Source organism: Lissotriton vulgaris, chromosome 6 (genome assembly GCF_964263255.1).
Source record: "Lissotriton vulgaris chromosome 6, aLisVul1.2, whole genome shotgun sequence".
In the NCBI taxonomy this organism is placed as follows: Eukaryota; Metazoa; Chordata; class Amphibia; order Caudata; family Salamandridae; genus Lissotriton; species Lissotriton vulgaris.
Genome location: NC_141694.1, coordinates 200,403,852 through 200,427,039, shown reverse-complemented (window position 1 = coordinate 200,427,039; position 23,188 = coordinate 200,403,852). Strand labels below are relative to the sequence as shown.

The window sequence follows — 23,188 nt, the reverse complement described above, 5'->3', positions numbered from 1 at the left end:
AAATGGATTCATGCATTCTGTACATCAGCAGAGACAAAGAGTCAAGATGCAGCAGGGCCTCCTGTGTTTGGCAGTGCTGGAAGGGAGGAAATTGTTGAGGATGGATGGGAACTGCAATCTGATCTGCTTAGTACAGAGAAACAAACCCGCCAATGCCTGTAACTATCTGGAGAGGTGACTTTGATACCCTAGATGGCGGGTGGATGTTACTCCTTTTAAAGGGTCATCCTCGAACAACTTATCTCCTCATTAGTACCACACTGGTAAACATTCTAACTGGCCAGCTGCAAATGGGTGCAACTGGATCCAGTTGTGGTAAATGACTTGTTGGAACTGGGCAGTATGTGCTCAGATGAAAGTGCACATAAACTTCCTCTACAAAAGTGTGTAAAACCTTAGATGTCAAAACTTAGAACTGGCATTGCGCGGGAAGCAGTCGCAAACCAGTTCCAGCAGCTATTCTTGTACCAGGATCCAGTTCAGGGTTGACCCTGACTAAATAGTCAGGTCTGTATCCTGGGCTGGTGCAACGTGCAACACACATTCAGTTTGCGCTTTTCAGTGCTGAGCAGTAGCCTGCAAGAAGAGGTGGGGTGGGCTGCAAATATTATTACATGAAAGATACTTCGAATTCCTTTTCTTAAAGTTGTGTCCTTGGTGAGAACATGAGTCAGTCGTCAAATCAAGCAAAGATGGACGTTCACACCCTGCTGCCAACCCCATCAGCTCATCTGGGAGATGAAGATACATGTGAATGTCACTTCACAAATTTCCTAGCAATAAACTGAGCTATAGGTGACATAAGTGTTTTTTTTGTACTTTTGCCCACTCTTCATCTACGTAAGATAACTAGGTCGATCTATTCTCTGTAGCAGTGATTTTTAACCTTTTGACTTCTGTGGACCAGCCCCTCATACCCCCCAAAATCATTATTGGCCCCTGGGGACACCCAATGAATCATTATTGGAATCCGGGGACCACCGCTGAATCATTATTGGAATCCGGGGACACCCACTGAGTTGTTACTGGAAGCAGAAGATAACGGCCTAAGGATTTTCGATGATTTGAACCGCAAAACAATACGCATGAAATACAAAAACAAGTATTCCTCCAATAAACAAATGATTAAATATTTTATTTAATTTACAAATATATAAAAAATATACATTTTAATTTCAATGGGAAGTTTGGAGGTTTACTAAATTCAATTTAGGCCATTTGTCATCCCCACTATATTCTGTTTGATGCACTTGCACTGCTTCCATGAATCAATCTGAGGAGATTAATTTAGTTTTAAGGCTCTAATTTCAAATTCCTTTACCTTTACGAGACCTTTTCATATGTTCCGTTTTAAATTTTGTTTCCTTATTTATATACACTTTATTAATCTGTTAATATTATTTAATTTTCTAAGCAGTCGTGGCCCCCAGGGTTCCCCGGAGCACAGACTAAAAACCCATGCTGCACAGGAATCTCAAGTATGTCTGTCTGGAGAAAGTTTACATATCACACACTACCAACTGGATCTTTTGTGTTTATTATCACCCAGTGAGACCATTTTTCGCTACCTCAGAATAACAAAAGATTTGTTTGAAACCTGAAAGGATTCAAATTAATGGCTTACAGCCTATGTAGCTCACTAAACAATTTTACCATAATTGTATCTTGTGACCATCCGATTGCACAAGGATATCTGCAACAAAGGCACAAACTCACAGAGCTATCTAACATAATAGAGGTGGGCAACTGTTGGACTTGGCCCCTTTTGGCTAAAGTTCCTTAAACTTTTTGCCTTCCTCCTCGACCTTTTTCTGACATTATGTTGCCAACTTAGATGCTTTGGGAACTTTGCCACTGCTGATCAAAAGATGTCAAAGTGCAAGTGCTCCCTATATAAAGTGTTATGGTAATTGGTTGTCCTTAATTGGTATGTTTGCCTTACTAGTAAAGTGCACTATGTGTGCCAGGGCTGGTAATGCAAATGCTACTAGTGGGCCTGCAGCACAAATTGTGCTACCCAGACAAGTAGCCCTAAGAGATCTCAGGCCTGCCACTGTGGTGCCTACGCAAAGTTTGTTCACTGCCTTCTTGTACTGGCAAGTACACCCACTTGCCAGGCGTTACCTTCCCTTTCTTATCCACATCAGACACCCCTATAGTAGGCCCAAGGTACCCCACTGGGTAGGGTGCAGTGTATGTGAACAGTAGGACATGTACTGAGGTGTGTACCATGTCCTGACAGTGAAATACTTCCAAATTCGTTTTTCACTGTTGCAAGGCCATCTTACCCATAGGACAGAATGGGGAATGCTGTGTCCCATGTTTCCAGCATATCTTCCCATAGGCATAAGATGGAGAGATGGAGTTTAGTGTGCTTGAACTCAGAATTTAATAACGCATCTTTTTGTGAAGATGGTTTTTTAATTGTATGTTTAGAAACCATGCTTTTAGAAGTGGCTGGTTTCTTGTCTTAAACCATCCTGTGTGCCACTGCCTGGTTGTGTATTGCCTGTCTGGGTTTGGATGTGACAGGGTCTGGGAAGTGTCCTGACCCCAGAGAGGAGTAGGTGAGACCGCAACAGGCTGGCCTGCGTTTCATGTGAAGGGAGGAGTAGCCCCCTGGATGTGAAGAGGGCTGTGTTGCTGCCCCCAGAGGATGGCTCCACCTCCTGCTGAGCGTCTAGGCCCCAGACCCTGACTATCAAAGGAAGAGGGTGTGCACTGGCAGGAAGACACCCAGGTCTGGTTTGGACCGGGGTCAGAGCCCCCTGAACACAAAGACTTCAAAGGCATTTACGGGTATAAATGTAGTGATCGGAAACTCCTTAACTCAAGACTGAAACCATACTGAAAAAGGATTGAAACTACTTTGTGATCAAGAGGAATCTCTGCCAAAGAAGTACAGCTGAAGAGACTGAAGAGAAGGACTGCCCTTGCTGTGTGTTCTGGGACTGGCCTGCAGTTTACTGACTTGACTGAGGAGAGGACAAGGGACTTTGCTGTATGCTGTGTCCCCCTGCTTGGGAGGACTTTGCTGTGTGCTATGTCCTGAAGTAACTTGTCTCCAAGGGCCCGAGGAAAGCTGGTCTCCTGTTATGGAAACTCGGGAACATAAAAGTTTCCAAGTGTGTCCCAGCGACGCCGTGTGCGTGTGCTTTTTGCACGCCTGAGACTGCTGTGTGATCCTTGGTGCTGTTTACGAGGTGCCCCGTGATCACATTGCCCCGCAGCGTGAAAAATCGTCCACGCTGATGCATTGCTGCTTGTGGGCTGAGCTGTCATCGTAACTGAGGCTGTGAGTAAAGATCACCGCCGCCGGTCCAAGCCGCAACGTGCTAAAGGCTTACTTTAAACTAAGGGCCGTGTCTCAGCGACGCTGTGTGCATGTGCTTTTTGCACGCCTGAGACTGCCGTGTGGTCCCAGTGCTGTTTACAAAGTGCCCCGTGACCGCATTGTCCCCACAGCGTGAAACATCGTCTACGCTGTTGCATTGCTGTTTGTGGCCTGAGCCGTCATTGTAACTGGGGCTGGACGTAAAGAGCGCTGCCACCGGCCAAAGCCGCAAAGTGCTAAAGGATTTCTTGAAGCTAAGAAAGCTACAAGGTGAAAGGGATCGTGATCGTTGTTCGTCGAAAGGAATCTGCCCTAGATGGTCAACGAAGGAGAAGGCAGCGCCCTAACCCGTCTGGCTACAGCGTCGTCTAGCAACAGAGCTGCAAAGTGATCGGGATCGTCCAGCAAGACGTCAGATGAACAGAGAGAGAAAGAGCGAGGCAGCGCACCCCCCCCCCCCCAGGTAAGGCTTGGACTCAGGTCGGGAGCCACAAGCGTGTGTGGCCTGGGGAGGCGTGCAGGAGGAGTACAGGAGTGCTCCGATCTGTCTCCCGCTGCACCCCATTAGACGCATGAGTCCCTGAGCGGCCCGTACCTGCCCAGCAGTACCGGGGCTGCCCCTTTAAGCTTATGACTGTTGTCTCTGCTGTTAGGGCCTAGTGGTGCCCCAGTTGACCACGCAGATTGGCTTACCGCATTATTCTTGCATTACGGACAGCCTGATTCTTGCATTACGATCTGCATTATTCTTGCATTATGAACAGCCTGATTCTTTCATTACGAACCACATTAGTCTTGCATTACGAACTGCCTGATTTTTGCATTAAGGACTGTCTTATTACTACATTACGAACTGCATACCATTAGAGATCATGAATTGCTCATTAATACCACAAGAATCCACAAGTGATTGCTGGCCTAATAACTGGCAAAGCGAAATATTACGAATACGCATATGTTGTATTTCTATTGTTTGGTATCATCGTATTCCTTTTTATAAAGATACCGCTATTTTTATTAATCCAGTGTGGTGTCTATTTGTGGTGTTATCACTGTGTTACTGGGAGTGTGGTTGCAAATACTTTACACATTGCCTTGGAGATAAGCCTGGCTGGTCGTGCCAAGCTACCAGGGGGTGAGCAGGGGTTATCTAACAGTGTGTCCCTCCTTACCCTGACTAGAAGCAAGGGTCCCTATTTGGACTAAGGTACCTACCTCAGCCAACTAGAGACCCCCAGTTCTAACAGCAACCCACTAAAGGCTAGAGCCAGATGACTGGCTCTGGCTCAGCTCGATGTCCACTTGGACCTTCGAGCACAAAACTGGCAGAGCTTTGATGTGGTTTCTGCCTGAAAACCACAGCGTAACATCATATGCCAAGAATGAGACAAAGCATTCATCTTTGATGCAAAACAGGAGGACAATATACCGACCTAGTGGCTGAATTGCACAATGTGCAACTATAAAACCTGGATCAATCCTAGCTTTCCTGCTAGACAAAAATGTGTGATCCTAGGCAAATATGTTAGTTCAGCAAGCCTCCTCTTTTCATTATCAAATTAAAGAGCATCTTCAAATACTTTTTTCAGGATGTACGCTGTTATAAAACCTTTTTGTGTAGTTTAGTATCTAGCAGTGCTTAAATTGTTTTTTTTTAAAGTGCTGGGGCCCCCATTAGGGGGCCACTGCCGCTTGGATTGCGTATTGTCCTTGCCAGCACTGCCAATAACAGCACCAACACAACTACTGACCATCGCCCTACAAGTGTGACAATTCAGACTATACCAGGCCCCCAAAGCTATAAATATGGCTTGGGTTGCAAGTTTTAGTCATTTTGATGTGCACTGAATTATTAAAGTAATTATGTTGTGCACATCTCTAAATTAGACAAACAGGGCCACCATGTGGCAGACTGGCATATGTGCTGGTGCTGACAATTAAGGGCCAGTGCCAGCACAGGCTCAAATTAAGCACCGAATTATCTAATCTATGTTGCTCCATCTACACTAAGAATCTAAGCCACATATATGGTGCACATGAAAATTGACTTAGCTTTTAGTTCACTAATAGGTGGCGGGCATAAATGTTTCTGAAGATGTTTTAAAAGGAGCATTCTTAATAAATGCCTTTGAATTCAGTGATATGGTGATCTGATGCACCATGGTCAAACGAATGTTAAAGAAATACACTTTTTGAAGAGATGTTATGATAGTTTAACATTATGTTTGTTGCCCGATTTACATGGCAAAGATTTGCAATATTGCAATGTCCACTATGAAACGTAAAACTGGTCGAAACAAATTCCTAGCAAACATTTCAATATATGTAGGTGTCTTCTTGTTGTAGTATGGCTGGCTGACTTCTGCCTTAGTCATTAGTACTCCTGGCTTACTCTGGCTAGTCAGGAGTAAGCCACTGATACTGAAAAAACGTAAGTCAAAGCTAATTCTTTGTGTTTGCAGCCCTCGTCATAAGGATTTCAATCCATAGGCTTTTTATTTATTTATTTAATTAATTCGATTTTATATAGCGTGAACATTACCCGAAGGTGTCAGAGCGCTTTACATAAGAACCAGTTGCGATACCTAAGGACTTTGGATTACATGAGTTACATAAAAGATAAAAACAGAAAAAAATGGCAAATGTACTAGTTGTAGAGTCACACAAGGTAGAGATACAAATGGATACAGGCCGGACTGGCTATAGCGGGCACCGGGCAATCCCCCGGTGCGCCGCATGGGTGGGGGCCGGTTTTGGGCCCCTGGGGGGCGTTTTTATTACAGGGCCGTTTTGCTGCAAAATCAGCCCTGTACCAAAATCGGCTGAAAACCAGCCCCGGCAAAGAGCTTGGCGGCACCTCCAACCCCCCAGGGCCGGTTGTGGTTCCCAGTCATGCCCTGAATGGATATACTCTAAGACTCTCATGGGAATGGTAGAGAATACAGGTCTACTACATATACTAGTGGTTAGAGTTATCTCTATATACATAGTAGATTTTCTCAGGTGAAGACCCAAAAAACCAGGAGAGCAGAGTTTCATTAAGTGGGGTCGGAGGGGGGACGTAGTCACAGGACCAAGGGAGGGTGGGAGGGATACAAGGGGATTTATTTATTTATTTATGCGTTTTTATATAGCGTGGACTTTACCCGAAGGTGTCAGAGCGCTTCACAGTAGGAACATAACTGATACATGAGAACATTACAAGTGAGCAAAATACAAAAGCAAACGTTACATTAAATGAAGCAAAAATGACAATTGTGTGCCAACAAAATACAAGAGGTAGCAAACGGTGCATTACAACAGTGACAATCGTGAGCCAACAAAATACAAGAGGTAGCAAACGGTGCATTACAGGAGGAAAAAGTGACGTGTGCCGGTTACAAAAGCGAACAAAATAAACATAGAGGTATAACACTGCAATATATGGAGGACACTCAAGCACAAGAACAAACGTTACGTAGGCACTGGTGGCCCTTGTGCAGGTATCGAAAACAACCAAATGTAAGAGGTAGAAAACAGTGTGTTACAAGAGAAAGTGACGGGTGCATGTTACACACGAGTACAAAACACAGGTAGAAGGATAATACTGCAAAAAATGGCAGACTCTCAAACCACAAGAACACACTGGGAAGACACTTCCATAGTCAAGTTAGTAGATTTTCTATAATGGAAGGGTTTCCTTCAGATAATAGAGAGGGCATGGATTACATTTGGAAGTGTCTTTGAAGGAGGAGGAGAACTTCGAGGTCAGATTTGAATGCCTGGGAGGAGGTGGTGGTTCGGAGCTGAGGCGGAAGTGAGTTCCAGATTCTCACTGTGCAGCCTGAAAAGGATTGGGCCATCGATCTTTCCTTCTTGAAAGTGGGAGGTTCAAGCAGTAGATTTTCCGCATTTCGTGATGGTCTAGAGCCCCCAGAGAGTTTCAGTTTATTCGCCAGTTAGCGCGGAGAGGAGGAGTGCAAGGCTTTGTGGGTGATGCAGGCTGTCTTGTAGATAGCTCTAGCCTCGATGGGAAGCCAGCGGAGGGTGGATAGCATGGGAGTGATGTGGTCGCTTCTTTTGGCCCCAAAAATGAAACGAGCTGCTGAATGGAGAACAGACTTAAGGGGGGACAGGTGGGATTTGGGGAGGCCAGTCAGAAGAGAATTGCAGTAGTCCAGTCTGGAGAGGACCAGCGATTGGACCAGGGTTTTAAGGTCATGCTCCGGGAAGAAGCGACGAATCCCCCAAAGAAGGCGCAGTTGGTATCGGGCAGACTTTGCAATTGAATTAATATGGGAGAGTAGATTGATTTTTGTGTCGAGTATGACACCAAGGGATTTTGCGCTGTCAACAATGATGGGTTTATTGTTCAGCAGATTCATCTGGTCCATCCATGATTGAACCGGGAGAGGAGAAAGTGAGGAGGAGAGGAGGAGGAATTCAGTTTTGGAGGTATTCAGAATCAGTTGATGTGTTGACATCCAGTTTTGAATGGAGTTGAGGGTAGAGCTTAGGACGGAGAGATCGTGAATGGAGGCAACCTTGAGGTAGATTTGAGAGTCGTCTGCGTAGAGATGATAGTTGACCCCAGATTTACTTAGGAGATTTCCCAGAGGTTCCAAATAGAGATTAAACAATGTGGGTGCAAGAATAGAGCCTTGGGGAACACCTTGACCCACCGCCGAAGGAGATGAAAGACTGTCCGCTAGTTTGATCATTTGGGATCTATCAGAAAGGAAAGAAGCAAACCATTTAAGCACAGTGCCCTCCATGCCCATTCTCTGTTGAAGAGTGTTGAGGAGGGTGTTGTGATTGACAGTGTCAAATGATGCCGAAAGGCCAAGGAGAATTAGAAGACGAGACCCCCCCCCGAGTCTAGTATTCGCAGCGCGTCATCGATCACTTGCAGCAGGGCAGTTTCAGTGCTGCAGTTTTGGATGAAGCCGGACCGAAAATTGTCAAGAAGATCATTGTCCTTGATATGACGAGAGAGTTGTTTCGCAACACATCTTTCTGTGATCTTCGCAAGAAAGGGTAGGTTAGTGATAGGGCGGAAGTTGTTGAGGTCATTCCCATCCGCAGTGGGTTTTTTAAGCAGAGGGGTGGCCTACCCAGTTTTGAAAGGAACAGGAAGGGAGCCTTGACAGATTGAGAGGTTGACCAGAGTGGTCCAATAGGGAAGAGAATGGGTATAGAAGTCAATGGCAATGGCACTAGGGATGGAGTCGAGCGAGTGGTTGGAGGGCTTTGTTTCGAGGATGCACTTGAGGAGGAGATCTTCAGAGATGGGGTCGAAGTTCTGCCAAATGGCTAGTGATTTGCACTCCTCTGGAGGGGTAGGATGAGCGACCTGAACCACAAGTGGTTTCACTTTTTCGTCAAAGAATACAGCGAAATCAGCAGCTTTCTTTGTAGAATCCTCCAATTTGGAGGTTGGGGGAGCGTAGTTAGTATTCTTGATGAGATCAAATAGTTTTTTGGGTCTATTTTTGGCTGAGTCAAGGAGGGTTCTGAAGTGTGATGCTTTCCCCAGGAAGATGTGCTTGTGGTTCTTGGATCTTGCTGAACGAAGCGTAGCCAAATATCGGTGGAGGGTGCTTGCCTCCATTGTTTCTCCAGGAGTCTTAGGTGCTTCCTTTCTTCATATAGGGATTTGTTGAACCAGGGTGCTGAGGGAATGGGCCTTTTCTTTTTCCTTTGGAGAGGAGCGACGCTATTGATTTCGACTGCAAGGACTGAGAGGCATTGTGAGGTGAGATCGTCAACATCTAGGTTCGGGTCTAGCCTTGGAAGTGACAGCAAAGCTGATTCACAGAGGGAAACAGTGTCAATATTTTTAGCGTCACGGAACCAGGAGGTAGCCCTCTTAGGTTGGCCAAGAGTTATAGAGTGTGCTAGGTGAAGAGAGAATGGAATGAGGAGGTGGTCAGACCAGTCTACGTGAATAGGGGTAGCTATAGAAAGCATGCCTGCTTTAGAAATAACAAGGTCCAGGATTGAGCCCTTAGAGTGTGTTGATTCTGTGCAGTGTTGGATAAGATCGTTTGTAGAGAGGATGGTGGCCAGCAAGTTCGCGTAAGAGTCATGCAGGGAGCCCCAGTGGAGAATGAAGTCACGCACGAAGGTCTGATTGTCACTTAGTGCGTATTGGTCGCTGATGAAGTCAGTGAGTTCCTCCATTAATGAAGGGCTGCTGCCAGGTGGGCGGTATATGACATGGAATCTGAGGGGTGAGCGGTGGTGTAGTTGAAGCTCAAGAGATAGACATTCAAAAGTGCGGAAGGCGCTGATGGGAAAAGCCTTGAGTTGAAGGGAGTTTCTAAAGATGACTGCAACACCTCCCCCAACTTTGATAGGTCTGTCATTCCTGAAAATAGAATAGCCTGTGGGTAGAAGGAGATCAAACATAGAGTGAGAGGTATTGTTGAACCAGGTCTCTGTTAGGAAGAACAGGTCAATATTGTGAAGGATGATGGTATCAGAGATTTCGAGTTTGTGTTTTATTGCAGATCTGCAGTTGTGGAGTAGGCAGCGCAGTTCTGTCGAGACTATTTTGGTGACAGGGGCACTTGGGCTAAGAAGGGTGATAGGGATATTATACCTATATGACGGTGCACGGGAGGGTTTAGGTGGATGCTTGGTTCTGACAGAGGAGATGGTTGGAATAGAGTAGGTCGTTGGGTTACTCGGAGATGCTGGTTGAAGAAGGGTGGCGTTCAAGGGCATGTGTGAGTGAGCGATGTTTGCAGACGACAGGATATGCTTGGCTATGATGGGGTGAGGGGGCGAGGTGCATCTCGTGGGAAGGTGAGAGTTTTCCAAAGGAGTTGAGGTGAATGGGAAAGTTGAAATCTTAGAGCTTAAAAGTGAAATGGAAGATACAAGCTGGGAAATTGAGGTGATAAGAGAGCATAGCTTATTTTCAAGAGAGAGTAGGGCAGAGCACGGAGGGTTGGGTGTTTCGATGGCAAAAGGAGGGGGTGATATAGGTGGTGGGAGGCACGGAGAGGTGAGAGGACAGGAGGAGAGTTGAGGTATAGGGTTCAAAGGTGGGGAAAGGTGGAGGTTGGGAGCGGGGGTTGGCGTATCAGAGGTGAAGGGAGAGTTGTCTTTGGTGGCGTTGCACGAAGGAATGGAATTTAGGACATGTTTATGAGGAGATGGGTGCGGAACAAGAAGGTGGGGAAGAAGGAGAGGGGAGGACTGTGAGGTGTCATAGGAGTGTAGGAGGTTTGGGGGCTTTTCCCCCCAAACCTCCTACACTCCTATGACACCTCACAGTCCTCCAGGGGAGGTGGTTGGAGAGGTCCTGTTGGCTAGGAGAGGTGGCTGTGAGGGAACCGGCATCTGGTAGAGTGGGGGGGGTTGGGAGAAGAGGAAGTTGACGAAAGGAGATGGTTCTGCTGGGCCTGATGGGGGGAGATGGAAAGGGTTACCAGGTGGGTAAGGGGGGCAGCACAGCATTGATGGCGGAGTGGGGGGGAGGAGGGAGATGCAATGGGATTGTGAAGAAATCAGGGAAAGAAGAGAGGGGAGGAGGGGGTAGAGAGGAGGGGGAGAGGGAGGAATGAGGGGAGCATAAGGAAAGATTGCTGGGGGAGGAGGTTGGCGGAGGGGTGGACTAAAAAAGGGAGTAACAGATAGGAATAGGGGGGACGAAATGAGATTGGGGTACCGGGACGGTGCAGATTGGACGAGGAGCGTATTACCTAGTGGTAAGGCTGACGTGACGAAGGGGGGGGGCAAACTGTGAAGTGGGAGGAAAAGGGGAGGAGGGCACAAGGGAGGGGGAGGGAAGAGGGCTGACCTGAGCCTCCCGAGGGTACAGCCTATTGGAGTGTAGGGAGGTCAGAGGAGTAGAAAGGGAGTAAAGGGTGGAGCTAGATGGAGAGTCAGGGGAAAACCTGGTCGCAGAGGAGGGGAGTAGGGAGGGGAAGAGGTGGTCAAAGAGAGAGAGAGACAGTTGTCTTTGCCTTGGATCAAGACAGTACCGTTATTATAGATTGAGATGGTGAGGGAGCCATAGAAATACGCAGAGGGGGAAATCTTTAGTTGTTTCCCATGAGGGATAGAGGAGGAGGAGATGACGTTAAGGGAATTAAATAAGCTGGAGGACCAAGAATGGGTGTCGTGCGTGAAGAAAATTAAATCATTTTTGCGCCTCCCAGAACGACAATTGTAAAATTGGTCAACAAAAAGGGAAACTTTCAATAGTCTTATGCTTCAATCGTTTCACTGAAGCTTTAGTTTGGCCAGGAGGATAGATGATTTTGTAGCAGTTAATTCCATCCTTAACTCGAGAGTTGGGAACGAGAGAAAGAGTGCGGGGGGGGTATGAGACTGGTGTTACTAGGAGAGCGGTGGTGATGAGAGGAATAAGGATTAAAAGGGGGCACATATTCCAGGCGTCGGGAGTGGGAAACTGAACTATTGTATTGTCCGGAAAGAGAGGTGGGTATTTGTTGGGCCCTTCATCTAGGTGTGAATGAAACCAACTGGCACAAGATAATATTTACACGTGAAATGATTGAATATGATAAGACCAACTGGATCACTGTCAAAACCATCACAATGCACAATTTGTCAAAGAAAAGCAGATCACAAACGAACACCTAGTGACTATTGGTGATCACTGTACTTAGCATCAGCCTGAAACATAAGCACATTCGGCACCGACCGCATTGTACAGTCCTGCCAAGTATCACGCATGGGGTGTGACACTAATGCATTTCAGTGTGGTACTCTGCATTACCGCACTGAAATGCATTGTCACGCATATGCTGTGTGGTGGCTGTCATCGAAAGCATGGTATAAAACAGACTTAATAAAACAGTGTCTTGGGGCGGCGTGGCCAAGGCGGCGATCATGGCGGACGCAGCTTGAGTGAGCTCCGTCCTGCCGATCCGATATCCTGTATATATCCCCCGCTTCCCTCATCTCGAAGAGCCCGAACCGACGAATTCGCTCACCGGACCTTGCTGCGGAGCAGTGGTGATCGTTTGGGGGCGGAGGTGCATTGCTGTGCGGTGATTTGGGCCCTGGAGCGGTGCGGCCTGCGGCCACGAGTGGAGCCGGGGCTCTCGCTTTGTAGGGGCGGACCGGAAGTGAGGCGCGGCCGGCGTGCCGCGGAGGAAGGAGCCGGTCTCTGACCATCGGGACCACAGAGGCGGCTGCAGCGAAGGTACCCGGGGCGTGCGTGGGAAGAAGGCCGGCGGGTAGACTGCTGGGGACCCCCGCTCCACAACACCGGCTGGTTTGACGGCAAGATCGGCAACTGGGCGGGCTGCCGCGAGGTCGCGGTGGCCGAGCGGTAGCGGCCGCTCTGTGAGGCAGCGGGAGCTACTGGGGCTCCAGACTCTCAGGATCCGGCGTCTTAGCTACCGCAGCGAAAGTGATTGCTCCATCTAGATTTGAGGGTAGATGGTTCGCTCCCCCCTGATGTGGACAGCCATGGCGGACCGTAGAAAAGAACTTCATTTGTACAAGTAACTTTGTGGTTTTGGGACTCGGTGGGGGGACGGCATAGGGAGGGCGGACTCGACCCCTCTGTTAGGTCTAGTTTGTTAGTGGGTTTTGGGTAGCGATGGGGGTCCATTGGTGGGGTGGGCGGTCTGTCTCATGTTGGGGGCAGGAGCCACGCTACACCGCGACAGATACTTCATTGTTCATTGAGGTATGGAGTGGGGCGGGGGGGGAGTTGTGGGAAGTTGATTGCAGTTGGCGAGGGGTGGTTGGGGTCTGAGGGAAGTGGGGGGGCTGTCCTGCACACGATTGTCTCGAATGATGCTGTTGTGGCGTCCACGCTTGTTGAGCCTACTACCTGCTGTACGAATTCATCTGCGTTTAGATTGGGGCTGAAAACCCTAGGCGGGCGCAATTTGATGCCCTAATGAGAGTGATGAGCTGGAATGTGAGGGGTATGCTGGACAAGATCAAACAGGGGGCGGTGTTGAGACAAGGGAAGAAGGTGAATGTAGATGTCCTGATGCTGCAAGAAACACACCTCATGGGTAACAAAGCACTGAGCTTACAGAGATATGGCTATGATCAGGTCTACCATGCGGGCTTTGGGAGAGGTTCCAGGGGGGTGGCCTTGCTGATACATCGTAGACTGGCCTACACACACACTAAACACTGGATAGACCCCCAGGGCCGTTATGTGCAGGGGACGGTGGGCTCAGAATCGGTGGTTCTTGGGAGTGTATATGCTCCACCCCCGCTGCAATGGGCCCTGATTGAAAAACTCTTCACGGTATGGGCCGAGATCCCGGAGAGTCTTGCGGTGATAGGGGGGGACTGGAATGATGTCATGCAGTGTCAAATTGATCGCCTCAGACTCAGGGGGGACCCTGCTGTAGATACCCCCACTAGATTACATGGCATGGTGAGTGGCCTGAACTGGGTAGACGCATGGCGATATTTACATACACATGAGAGGGAGTTCACGTATGTCTCGGCGGTCCACCGCTCGTTTTCGAGACTAGACTACATTTTTGTTCCTGCCGCGGTCATTACCAGAGTGGTCTCGGCGGCTATCCTGCCGCGGGGACTTTCGGATCACTCCCCCGTAGTTGTGGAAGTTGCCTTAGACAGGGAGAGACGCCCATTCAGGTGGCGTCTTTCCACCTGGCATTTGCAGCAGGAGGCGTATCAGCAACATCTAGAGGTGGCTATCGCCCAGTACTGGGAAGAAAACTTAGGTACGTCTCTGACACGCGGACAGTTTGGGAGGCTATGAAACCTACGCTGCGTGGGGTAGATATAGCATGGTGCGCGGCGGCGCGTCGCAGACGACGGGAGGAACTGGTGCGGGCTGCAGCGGAGGTGGTGCAGCTGGAAACTCAATGTAGAGTGGCGAATTGCCTAGAGGACGTAGGGCAACTTTTACTGGCGCAGCAGACATACGCTTCTCTCCAGTTGGACGAGGTCCGCCAGATCTGGCTAGCGACCAGAAGTAGGATTTATCAATGGGGCGACAAGTCCAGCACCATGCTCCATAGACTCTGCCAAAAAGTGTTCCAGGCACAGGACCTGCCGGGCCTTAGAGACGATACCGGGGCCTCCATTTCAGCTCCAAGGGACCTGGCGAACAGTTTCGCTGGCTACTTTGCAATGCAATGCGCCCCGCGGGACTCTCTCTCGGCACTTGACATTGATAAGTTTATAACTGATCTCCCACCCTGCGCGCTTCCTGATGATGTGCGTGAGCTCCTTGAGGCCCCACTTTCGGCCGATGAATTGGGCACGGCACTGGGGGAACTCAATACTGGTAAGGCCCCCGGGCCCAACGGTTTCCCGAGTGAATTTTTTAAGCGTATCACCTACAACTAGGGTCACACTACAAAGCCGCCCTGGAGGCAGCACGAGAAGAGGGCCTTCTGCCGGCGGACTGGAGACATGCGGAAATAGTTGTATTTTGCAAACCCGGTCGGCCTCCAGACCGCCACGAGTCCTATCGGCCAATTTCTCTTCTGAGCATTGAGGCCAAAATACTTGCTAAAGCGCTCGCGAATCGCCTTCTCCCCTACATATCAGATTTGGTCCATCCGGATCAAGCCGGATTTATGCCCCGCAGGGCGACGCGGCATAATATTAGACGAGCCCACGTGGCTGTGGAGGCGATGAGTAAAACTGGGGATCAGGCGGCACTACTACTAGCTGATATTGACAGGGCCTTTGATTCCCTGAGTTGGACCTACTTGTTTGCCCTTCTTCCGCGCCTTAACCTAGGGCCCCACTTTATGTCTTATATCCGACTTCTTTATACCGGTCTGACGGCCTCAGTGAGGGTGGCGGGGGAGGTGTTGGCAGCCTTCCCGATAGGACGTGGCACTCGGCAGGGGTGCCCCCTCTCGCCTTACTTGTTCGCTCTAGCTATGGAGCCGCTGGCGGCATGGGTCCGGATAGATGCACAGATGAAGGGATTTGAGTGGCACGAGGGACCGTCGGACAGAATCGCACTATATGCGGATGATGTCCTGTTCTTTCTTACAGACGTGAACCGGTCCGGGCCGCGGGTCCTAGACATCATGAGAATCTTCGGCAAAGTTTCCGGACTCTGCCTGAAACTGCAGAAGTCCACCCTATGGACATTGGGAGACCACTTCGAAATCGGGCCGTGGGCCTCGACACTGCAGAGAGCGATCGGGGCCTTAAATATTTGGGAGTGTTCCTGACAACCATGCCGACGATAGCCTGGGAGCGCAACGTGGTTCCTGTATGGGACAAAGTGCAACAGGAAATGAAGTGCTGGTCCCGCATGCCTCTCAATATTTACGGTAGATCAGCCATTTTTAAGATGGTTGCCCTTCCCAGACTACTGTATCAATTACAAAACGACCCATTCCCAATCCCGCCGCATTGGTTCCGACTGGTCAACTCGGCTCTCGGTCGTTTTTTGTGGGCCGGTGGCGCGGCGAGAGTAGCACTGCGGACCTGCTTTCTGTCCACATACTGTGGGGGACTGCCGACCTCAGATCTCCTGTCGTATTACCAGGCCTCACATCTGGTGGTCCTGAATGACTGGTGGTACTGGGGCGGGGGGGACCCGGCATATGCCCTAGAACGATACCTGATGGAACCTGACTCCCTGCACACGGTATTATACTCATCGCAGCTGAGAAAGAGACTGCCTAGAGCAACGCAAGTGGTGTTCCAGGTATGGCGGCAAGCACTGCGCCGCATGGGATGGTGGGGAAAGCTGACTGGGGAGACCCCGCTCTGGCATAACGGGCAACTCCCGGCCCTGATGTCCCTTCCGGGATTTAGGAGCTGGGATCTGATAGGTATTTCAACTTTGGGCCAGGTCCTCAGAGGCACCACGCTTAAAACCTTTCAAGACCTCAGTGCAGAGTTCAATATGCCCCGGACCCAGTTCTTTCGTTATCTACAGTTTAGGCACGCTCTGACACCCGCGCTAGTGGGCTTGACTACACTACTCGAATTCAGCCCGATAGAGGCAAAAGTCTTTATGGGGGATTTAGAGGATCAAAAGATATCCAAAATATACCAAACATCAGTGACACACTGTTCCTCGGATCTACAGCCCTTGAGAGATCGCTGGGAGCGGGATGTGGGAGAGCTGGAAGAGGAGGACTGGCGGGAGGCTCTTGAGTCCCCCAGGGGAGCAGCAATAGCAGTCCGTTTACGCCTAATACAATTCAAACACCTGCACCGTGCTTATTATACCAGAGAGAGATTGTGGAAGGCAGGGCTGATTGAGTCCCCGGCGTGCTTTCGATGTGGTCATGAGTTGGGTACCCTTTTGCATACAGTGTGGGAATGTAGTGGCCTGGCGAGATTCTGGAAGGGGGTGTGGGACTGTTTGTCGGAGGTGCTGGGGTGGGAGCTCCCTCGCACGGCGAAATCTGGCCTGCTTCATGTGCTTGAAGGGGTGGGCGGGAATGTTTACAAGCGACACTTGCTGCTGCTGGGACTAACACTGGCCAAACATGATGTGGCTCATGCCTGGAAGAACCCCGAGGCTCCCAAAGTAGCCGGGTGGAGGAAAGGACTGGAATTTTGCATGGGACTGGAACGGCCGGTGTTCGAGGCCAGAGGCTGTCCCACAAAACACTATAAAATATGGAAAAGATGGGCAGACTACAGGGGATTGTGGCTGGAGCCCCCACCGCCGCCAAGGGGCGAGGAAGGGCAGATGTAGTGGGCATGTTGAGGCACAATTATATCCACGAATGATTGTATACTTACCCATAACAGTGGTGGAGAGACGGAGTGTTGCAGGAAGGGGGTGGGGGGGGGGAGGTTGGGTAGTTGGGGGGGTGGGGTGGGGTGGAGAGTAGAGGGTATTTTCATTAAATGTATCGCACAACATGAACCGTGATTGTAGTCACAGCCCCTCCGGGGTTCGGAGCACTGTGGATGTTTATTTCTGCGATTCAATAAAACCAGTTTTGAAAAAAAAATAAAACAGTGTCTTGCCCGTGACTTTCGCGCGCCGCTAGAGCAGGCTTGAGGTACTGAGCTGAGCTAACGCTGCTGGCAGCCTCACTCAAGCTGTTACAATGTTTCATGGTGCTTCCAATCCCGCAACGCGGCCCTCACTGTCTGTCAGCCTGACGTCATCGCGGGGGATGTCACTTCCTACTACTGGAGCGCGTGGAGTTTAGAGAGCTTAGCTAAAAAAGGCGGCCGGGCTGGCTAGTAAGTTTATGGCCGGAGGGTGGGCTGCCTATAATCATGGAGGGAGCGCAGGATAATTCGGAACATTTTGCCGCTAATAATTTCAGCTCTCGCAGACCTCCTATACGGCACCTTGGCCAGTGTTTAGTCAGTGTTTGGTCTTAACACTATGCACTCCCTTCACTGTTTTCCCGAAAGTTCCCCGACCCCCGGTGAAACTTTTTACCGCGCTTTTGCCACCTCAGGAGTATTACCAGGCTTGCTTCATCCTTACATCCACTAATAACGTGGTCGCGCCGCCGCAGCGCTACAAATAACCGTGGCCTGAGCGCTACCAATCACGGCCGGAGCGAAGTACAGTAATGATGGCACCCGGCTGTGACCCTCGCAGCGCTTCCTGCAGCAGCTCGCACAGGCCTGGGTCGCCTTGTGCTATCAGCTGCCCCCCCCCCCCCCTTTAATTCAATAGCTAACGGCAGCCGAAGACTGGACGGTCCTGCCCGGGACTCACAGGTGTCAGGACAGTACAATGGGCTTGACCCGGCATTCACTGGAGGCAGGCCTGGGGGCCAACTAATTACCATGGCCCAAGGTGGTTCAGGCCTGGCTGTGACTGCCTGCCTTCAGCCAGCTGTCTAGACCAGAGACAGCGGCCTGGACGGCTTTCACTGGAGTGGAGGCTGGACTGGGGGGCAACTTGAATTGCCACGGCCCGCGGTGGCTACAGCCTGCCTTCAGCCAGCTCTGAGCTGTAGACCAGAGTTGCAATTACAGAGCGTGCAGAGCCAGCATTGTTTAAACAAGTTATAGGAGCCCGGAACCAATCTGCTGCGTGTCCAGGAGACTCTTGAGCAGGCATTTGACATGCATACCTGGACGAATGGTAAGATTATTTTTTTCTTGATATTGTGACGTGGATAGTGAGATGTGCTAACCTCGAGCTTTGAGAGGGAAAGGTTGGTGTTTTTCCTGGCTAGAAGTCCCAAGTACAGTGACTGTTTCTTAAATTCGTTAAAATCAAGGTCTGTGTTATATTTTATTAGCTCTTCTGCTTTTGCATTTACAATCATGTAGCACTGGAAATCGGACCTGCATTAGAATCGTTTAGCAATATAATTTGAAAGGTAATTCTTGGTGAATACATGCACAAGAAACTATTTAAAACAGTGCACATCCTATTTTATCACCCAGCATGAGTCCACAGACCTGCAGGTAACTGAACTCCCTGTCTCTGGAGTGCTTCTCTCATTGATTCTCTCTCTGTGATTGACGGACTGCCTGACAGCTCTTACCTGTTTATGTGCTATAGTACATATATGATAGGTTTCCCTCATCCTCATTGCTTGACTTTGCTTGTGAGAAAGTGTCACTCCTAGTCCTTGAAATGTCACTCATAATTGCACCCAAATTATGGAAATGTCACACGTGCCAATCTGGAACCTTGGCAGCTATGATTGTACGCCCTTAATCTCAGCAGACCACTATTGGATCCTAATCAGAAACCATAATATCAAGGTTGCAGCCAATGCAGCGAGAGTCCTGACTCAATCAGAAATGTCCCCACGGAGAAAGGAGTCATAAACGGTGCAGCTGGCACTACTTGCAGCACAGCTGTAAAAAGGCCTAAACGGTGCAGCTGGCACTACTTGCTGGATCCAGAAGACCATTTGCAACTGGTTAACTGGGCATTGCGCCAAGGCGCTTTGCCGTTTGATCTGTGGTGGCTCGGGAGGAAGTGTGTCAAGAGTCTAGTCGCAGGGGTGCACTGCTGGAAACGGTGCAGCTGGCACTACTTGCTGGACCCAGAAGACCATTTGCAACTGGTTAACTGGGCATTGCGCCAAGGCGCGTTGCCGTTTGATCTGTGGTGGCTCGGGTGGAAGTGTGGCAAGAGTCTAGTCGCAGGGGTGCACTGCTGGAAACGGTGCAGCTGGCACTACTTGCTGGACCCAGAAGACCATTTGCAACTGGTTAACTGGGCATTGCGCCAAGGCGCGTTGCCGTTTGATCTGTGGTGGCTCGGGTGGAAGTGTGGCAAGAGTCTAGTCGCAGGGGTGCACTGCTGGAAACGGTGCAGCTGGCACTACTTGCTGGACCCAGAAGACCATTTGCAACTGGTTAACTGGGCATTGCGCCAAGGCGCGTTGCCGTTTGATCTGTGGTGGCTCGGGTGGAAGTGTGGCAAGAGTCTAGTCGCAGGGGTGCACTGCTGAAAACGGTGCAGCTGGCACTACTTGCTGGACCCAGAAGACCATTTGCAACTGGTTAACTGGGCATTGCGCCAAGGCGCGTTGCCGTTTGATCTGTGGTGGCTCGGGTGGAAGTGTGGCAAGAGTCTAGTCGCAGGGGTGCACTGCTGGAAACGGTGCAGCTGGCACTACTTGCTGGACCCAGAAGACCATTTGCAACTGGTTAACTGGGCATTGCGCCAAGGCGCGTTGCCGTTTGATCTGTGGTGGCTCGGGTGGAAGTGTGTCAAGAGTCTAGTCGCAGGGGTGCACTGCTGGAAACGGTGCAGCTGGCACTACTTGCTGGACCCAGAAGGCCATTTGCAACTGGTTAACTGGGCATTGCGCCAAGGCGCGTTGCCGTTTGATCTGTGGTGGCTCGGGTAGAAGTGTGTCAAGAGTCTAGTCGCAGGGGTGCACTGCTGGAAACGGTGCAGCTGGCACTACTTGCTGGACCCAGAAGGCCATTTGCAACTGGTTAACTGGGCATTGCGCCAAGGCGCGTTGCCGTTTGATCTGTGGTGGCTCGGGTGGAAGTGTGTCAAGAGTCTAGTCGCAGGGGTGCACTGCTGGAAACGGTGCAGCTGGCACTACTTGCTGGACCCAGAAGGCCATTTGCAACTGGTTAACTGGGCATTGCGCCAAGGCGCGTTGCCGTTTGATCTGTGGTGGCTCGGGTGGAAGTGTGGCAAGAGTCTAGTCGCAGGGGTGCACTGCTGGAAACGGTGCAGCTGGCACTACTTGCTGGACCCAGAAGGCCATTTGCAACTGGTTAACTGGGCATTGCGCCAAGGCGCGTTGCCGTTTGATCTGTGGTGGCTCGGGTGGAAGTGTGGCAAGAGTCTAGTCGCAGGGGTGCACTGCTGGAAACGGTGCAGCTGGCACTACTTGCTGGACCCAGAAGACCATTTGCAACTGGTTAACTGGGCATTGCGCCAAGGCGCGTTGCCGTTTGATCTGTGGTGGCTCGGGTGGAAGTGTGGCAAGAGTCTAGTCGCAGGGGTGCACTGCTGGAAACGGTGCAGCTGGCACTACTTGCTGGACCCAGAAGACCATTTGCAACTGGTTAACTGGGCATTGCGCCAAGGCGCGTTGCCGTTTGATCTGTGGTGGCTCGGGTGGAAGTGTGTCAAGAGTCTAGTCGCAGGGGTGCACTGCTGGAAACGGTGCAGCTGGCACTACTTGCTGGACCCAGAAGGCCATTTGCAACTGGTTAACTGGGCATTGCGCCAAGGCGCGTTGCCGTTTGCTCTGTGGTGGCTCGGGTGGAAGTGTGTCAAGAGTCTAGTCGCAGGGGTGCACTGCTGGAAACGGTGCAGCTGGCACTACTTGCTGGACCCAGAAGGCCATTTGCAACTGGTTAACTGGGCATTGCGCCAAGGCGCGTTGCCGTTTGATCTGTGGTGGCTCGGGTGGAAGTGTGTCAAGAGTCTAGTCGCAGGGGTGCACTGCTGGAAACGGTGCAGCTGGCACTACTTGCTGGACCCAGAAGGCCATTTGCAACTGGTTAACTGGGCATTGCGCCAAGGCGCGTTGCCGTTTGATCTGTGGTGGCTCGGGTGGAAGTGTGTCAAGAGTCTAGTCGCAGGGGTGCACTGCTGGAAACGGTGCAGCTGGCACTACTTGCTGGACCCAGAAGGCCATTTGCAACTGGTTAACTGGGCATTGCGCCAAGGCGCGTTGCCGTTTGATCTGTGGTGGCTCGGGTGGAAGTGTGGCAAGAGTCTAGTCGCAGGGGTGCACTACTTGCTGGACCCAGAAGGCCATTTGCAACTGGTTAACTGGGCATTGCGCCAAGGCGCGTTGCCGTTTGATCTGTGGTGGCTCGGGTGGAAGTGTGGCAAGAGTCTAGTCGCAGGGGTGCACTGCTGGAAACGGTGCAGCTGGCACTACTTGCTGGACCCAGAAGACCATTTGCAACTGGTTAACTGGGCATTGCGCCAAGGCGCGTTGCCGTTTGCTCTGTGGTGGCTCGGGTGGAAGTGTGGCAAGAGTCCAGTCGCAGGGGTGCACTGCTGGTGAGCTGCACAGCAGCACGAGCTCTCCCGGACATTGAGCGTGGCTCGTGCAGGGAGGAGGCTGGCCCAGGTCTGAGGGGTCTGTCACCATGACAACCAACCCCACCCCAACCATTCCCAGCTGCACACGTACACACCGCGCTGAGCTCCGACTAACTGCTCTCGCAGTCGGGGTGGTAGAATTGGGCTCTAATAAGACGGGCTGCAAGAAGTGTGCTGCTCCTCCCAGTGCGCCGTCAAAGACTGACCCCCGCCTGCTGCTGTCACTCCTCCCTCCCGCCGCTTGCTCCGCCCTCGCTGAGTCCACCGGTGGGGGGCGCGGGACCTCGCCTCGCCTGGAAGGGTTTCCCGGTGGCAGCGGAGCAGCACAGACCCGTGCGGCCGCCCAGGGTAAAGAGGAAGGCGAACAGCCTGCTAGGACAGCCGTGCTGCATGCACCGTACTTGGAAGACACCGACCGCCGACTAGCTCCTTGGGCTGAGGATAGTTAAGGTAAAAACATTTTTTCATCTTACTTTCGCTATTGCACGGGTTTTATTAGTTTCTAGTTCAAGCGTGTCAGTTTCTGTTTTGGAGAGACACGCCAGTCTCGTTTTTCCATAAAAAGTGCCCCAACCGGTCTTCCACTCAAACAAGTGACTGGCAATTAATTCAAGATGAGTCTTTTACCTCAACTTGCCTGATCCTAATGTCAATGTGTGTGTGTCTAAATTGGATTCGTTTTTCTGAGTACACTGATGGTTGGTGTGAGTGTAATTAATGAAGTATACTTTATGGCAGAACCTTCACGCGTTGTTATCAAGTATTCAGGTATCGTTTAGCGCGAGCCCGTTCTTATAGCAATGTATTGTCGAAGCCCTCAATTGTTAATGGATTCTCCGAGTTACTTGGAAGTGTTCACGAATTGTGCTTAGTATTTTCCAAGACCAATACTCGAGATTTTGGAGCATTAACACACTCTGCTTCTCTACTTGGAAGCTGTCTGTTTTGGCTCCACAGCTTTCTCTATTGTTTAAATATGCGTTTTAAGGGTGTTTTAATGGGGGAGGGGGGAAGTAAACAAGTGCAGGTGTGGGGGTGAGGATTTCGGTGTGGGATGAAGGTTAAGCTGCAAGACTAGGGCCTGTTAAATCTAAGGGACCCAGGAACATATTTGTTGATATTGTAGATTGCATGCTCATTTCTGCTGCCTGTGCACGCGGGCTTCTCTTAGTATCCTTGCACGTGTAAAATGAGCAATTTATTAATTGTTCCTTCCACTTAAAAGCACAGGTTCCCATTACTGACATCCCTCGGGTCTTTGCATTTTCTGCCTCTTTGGCACCGACCTTCTCCCTTCCCCACTGTCCCCACAACTCTGCATGTTGTCCATGCCCAAAGCAGAATTACATTACATTGTATTTCATTTACTTCTATAGTTCTGTCCCTATGTACCTTAAGGTGCACCCAGAAAGTACAACCTAAGGAGGTCATTACCATTGATA

At 50.4% G+C, this 23,188-nt stretch overlaps 1 protein-coding gene across 3 annotated transcripts in view; it reads left to right on the top strand.

The window, feature by feature from the left end:
* PLA2G7 (phospholipase A2 group VII) overlaps window positions 1–23,188 on the top strand; it is a 345,622-nt gene that overhangs the window by 32,594 nt on the left and 289,840 nt on the right. Inside the window, exon 1 of one of the 3 annotated variants that reach the window (XM_086926242.1) lies at window positions 21,684–22,196. The exons of the other annotated variants lie outside the window; for them this stretch is intronic. The gene's annotated coding sequence lies outside the window, so the exon portion shown is untranslated. Of the gene's footprint in view, window positions 1–21,683; window positions 22,197–23,188 lie in introns of those variants that run through there. 3 annotated transcript variants of the gene reach the window in all.